Below are 4,225 nucleotides of genomic sequence, written 5' to 3'. Positions count from 1 at the left end.
ATTCTCTCATCCATAGAAATCAATTCATTCGCTTCAATCATCTGAAAAACCCTAATCTACTCTCGAAATTCAGATCCATAACGTGGACCTAACGCTGCAGATGAAAGTCATGATTCAGAAAACGGTACCGTGGTATGATTATAGGTTAAAGATTCCAACACAATACAACGCAATCTTCAATTTGAGATATATGTATCAATCAGCAATGGCTACTTTCAATCAGTTAAGTTATTTGTTATCATCAAGTTTTTTTATCTGTGTTCTTATATTTCGATTAACACACAAAGTTCTATTTGACGTGATTGATTAATAAAGTTGTGATCTTATCAGTTTGTTGTTTTCAGATTCTGAGTGATTGACAACATATGGTTCATGAAGTGCTCAACAAGTGTTTGATGAAATGCCTCATTGAGTAAGTTTTAGTTTTCGTCAATATAAACTCTTACTTGAATAATTGGTTATTACTTCCATTAATTAGTTTTTTAGCTTAACAATATCTCATGGGAAAAATTATATATTGTTATTGAAATGATTTTGCAATTATATTCAGACCTTTGGTTATTTAGTTAAAATTTTGTTGGCACAGCAATGTTGTTAATTCCTAATTTGAATCTTCACCTCTTACAATTAAGGTTCGTTTTCACCTCTTAAACTCTAATTCTGCACCAATATCTTTTCAGGTTTTAGAATCTTTTCAGGTCTTATACTCGATATAAACTTTTTGTCCTAATGATATGATTTTATTATTTATCTACCTCATCATGTAAGTTCTCATTAGGTAGTGATTTTTACAAGCATCTGAGAATAATGGAATGGCTTTGATTTACACATAAGTTACCTTGGGTAACGAATGGTTCGGTGAGAGATTTGCTCAAAACATTGACAATGACAACAACCATGAGGAAGCAACAGACAAGGATGAGGTATATTTTTTCTATGTCATGGGCAATAGAGTAAAAATATACATTCTGCATATATTGTTGTATATTATATACTTTAGTTAAATCTAATGATTTGTCCCATTTAAATTAATCCATTTATAACTTAATTGGGCGATATCACTACATGTAGCTTTCATTGTTGAGAAGTAATCGAATCTCATAAAAAAATTGGTAGTGTAAATTGCATTTTAATTGTTTCATTGTGTTTATATGATTGTTACGTTTTATAAGTGGAAGTATTGACTCTAATATTAGATAACTGTGCCACATAGCCAGCATGTCACTATCAAGACACTTTTGGCATGGAGAGAAAAGTTTGAAGCAGAATCTTGAGAGCCAAGTAAGTTCTGTAAATAGCAGACGTTGTTATTTTAAGCATTTCACATTTGTCATTTTTCTTGATATTGTATAGCCTTTAATTTTTATTATCTTACAACTTTCAGGTTGTTATCAGAATTGCCACTGTATTGGCGATAATTTCTTGTATAATGCTTAAAAGTATGTTATATGCTTAATAATGGTATGGTTTTCTATCATACAATTAGTAAGGTATTAAAACTGTGCATCGTAGTAATATAATACTTACTATATCAATTTATATATAATTGTGCTTCTTTTTTTGCTTTAATACTTTTACTTTGAAAGGGAAATGGGTTGAATTGGCATAAACTAACGCTTTATATAAAAAAAACAGTCATAATTTTATAGAATATAAGGATCATAAGGTGCTTGATAAGTTGACTCTCTTATGTCACACAAGTTTGTATTATAAATATAGATGTGGGGTAGTAATAAAGTACTGATATGTGTGTCATGATGGGTGGTGGGTTAGATTTATAGGTGATGTAAATATAGATTAGTTCGGACATTTGGATGTTTGTTCGATCTATGTAATCTCAAACTACTTTAGCCTCATTAAGGATACACATGAGTACATCAATATATTTTTTATTCTTTTCTTCTTCTCCGGTCTTGATTTTAGGGTATGTAATCTTTTTCAGGATAGTGATAGGAACAATGAGTACTTTGCTTCTAATTGAAAGATGCAAGCATGGCATTTCATGCACCCTATAAACATATGTTGTTGGTCTTGCGAAAATGATACTGCTACTTGATTGAAGCTGCAAGTAAGTGTGCAACTAAGTGTAGTATGAGGCAAGACATTTTAGGAAGTTTCTTTAAAGAAATCGGTATATTTCCCAATTTACGTCATATTTTATTTATTCAGATAACATATTTTAACTACTATGCACATATCTATATTTAATTCACATAATTGTTTCTGCTACCTAAATGAATGTTGTATGCATTCTTATCATATGCTTGGAATAGAAGTGAAAAGTGGTACAACTAGAAATCTGATGTCAGGTATGTAGCTACTATCTGTATTGAGTAAACTTGCTCTATGTACACTAGGATATTACACATGTAGCACTTATGTTCGTTAAAACATGTCCTGATTGGATATTTGAAGGATAAACAACCTTTAATTATTTCATGGGCACTCTGTCATAAGACCTATGTGTCAAACCATAGGTTTCCTATCTAGATATGAATGAAGGTCCTCTAAGTTCACCTGTACATAATCTGTGTCAAAGGACAGATTTTTAAAACTCTAGATGTGAATGCAGTAAAAAGGCGTGGATGATTAGCTAACAGATTCTTCAGAACCAATATTTAAGGTTGAGAAATTGATAACGGGTGTGCTTTATGAGGTTTATTTGTATTCACGTATCTTTAGTGGTATTTTCTTTAGAATCAAAATTTTTGTGTTAATAATTGGATTTTGACAAACACCTATTGACTGAAGATGAAGTCTTAAGAAATAAACCGAAATGTTTCATGAGAACTATATTTACTTTTTTAAGTTATATCACTTCCTTTTATTTTTTACCTTATACTCTACTGTATTATTGCAGAGACCTATAAATTCGAACAACGAGGTTCGTCACATTCGTATACCACTTTCCTTTGTAAATTGAGATTTAAATTTCAACATTGTTAGTCTAGGTACTAATTACTCTCTATCTCATTATTTCTTCTTAAATATACTTTATTGCTTTGCTTAAGAAAATTGTTTTTATTGCACTTAACTTAGTATATATCATGTGTATAACTAATTTTCAAATTAAGATGTCAGCCTTGTGATCTAGGTGGAAAAAAAAAAGATGCTACATGGAAACTTTGTCTAGATTGTCGGGCACTAAATTGTTTTCTGGATAACCATCCTACTCCGTTAGTAGAAGATTGTTAGATGAGTTACATGGGTCATCGTTCTTCTCTAAAATCGGGCATTATCTATTTGTTGTTGTCATTTGTGATATATTGTTATCTTCTAATTCTAAATACATGCAATCTGGAAGTATGTACAAGCATGTTAAATTAAATATTGTTAGCAAGTTACATTTTTCATATGTTTGTTTGTCTGTAAACAACGCAGTCTGCTCTTACTCAACACTTGTATGTGAACAACGCGTTGTTTATCTTACGATGTTACATTTGAATAAATTATTTCATATTATGTCTACTTTAATATAAAAAATCTCTTTAAAAAATCCCGCGAACCCTAATCTACTAATACTTATAAAGTTATGTCACCGTATTTCGTATATATATAACAAAGTTAGATGATCAATTTACTTCTGAACACAACACCGATTGCCCTTGGATCGTTAGACTCTCAAAGTAAACTCCATGTCTTGGTATGAAGTTTTTAATTATTTTAGCCCTTGATGGGATGTATTCATGTATATGTATGTATCTGTGTGTATTATGTATCTATATGTGTATATACTTATTTGTATGTTTGGCTCATTGTACCCCCTTCTTGTGTAGTTGTATTTAAGCTCTAGGTGGGGATGAACATACATATAAAAGAATAATGAAATTGAAGGAGGGAATGAACGTAAGAAAAGAGGGTCTGACTTAGCAGGTGGAATGATGTGTTTGGTGCCATCTAAAAAAGCTAGCTGTCTGATGAAGATCTTCAACTACAATTGTGTTTATTCCCTCAGAAAGCCCCTCGAATCAGAGAATGAAGGTATTTTGTGGCTGGAATCAGAGAATGAAGATTGAAAAGGTTAGAGAGAAGAAAAAAAAATATTTTTTGTACTTTACAAATAAAAATCCACTTGGGTTGGGTGGGTGGTTTGGGTGTTTTATAATTTAGACCTTTTATGGTCAACTTTGCTTGGTGGTATGCAGTTATGAAACCTGAAATTGGCGGATGTACATATTGGGACATGATTTGGGTTTTGGAGTTATAAGGGGAGATTGAGCAGGTT

At 31.4% G+C, this 4,225-nt stretch overlaps 2 long non-coding RNA genes across 2 annotated transcripts; both read left to right on the top strand.

The window, feature by feature from the left end:
- The first annotated feature begins 768 nt into the window (after positions 1–768).
- Positions 769–1,633, top strand: LOC139851920 (uncharacterized). The gene is made up of 3 exons (XR_011760781.1): positions 769–923; positions 1,214–1,281; positions 1,385–1,633. It is a non-coding gene; the product is annotated as an uncharacterized lncRNA (long non-coding RNA).
- Positions 1,634–1,873: 240 nt separating this feature from the next.
- Positions 1,874–3,953, top strand: LOC139851424 (uncharacterized). Its single transcript, XR_011760625.1, has 4 exons — positions 1,874–2,131; positions 2,274–2,309; positions 2,861–2,951; positions 3,777–3,953. It is a non-coding gene; the product is annotated as an uncharacterized lncRNA (long non-coding RNA).
- The last annotated feature ends 272 nt before the right edge of the window (positions 3,954–4,225 follow it).

Source organism: Rutidosis leptorrhynchoides, chromosome 6 (genome assembly GCF_046630445.1).
Source record: "Rutidosis leptorrhynchoides isolate AG116_Rl617_1_P2 chromosome 6, CSIRO_AGI_Rlap_v1, whole genome shotgun sequence".
Taxonomy (NCBI): Eukaryota; Viridiplantae; Streptophyta; class Magnoliopsida; order Asterales; family Asteraceae; genus Rutidosis; species Rutidosis leptorrhynchoides.
Note: the sequence above shows the minus strand (reverse complement) of the source record. Positions and strands in the feature narration are given on the sequence as shown.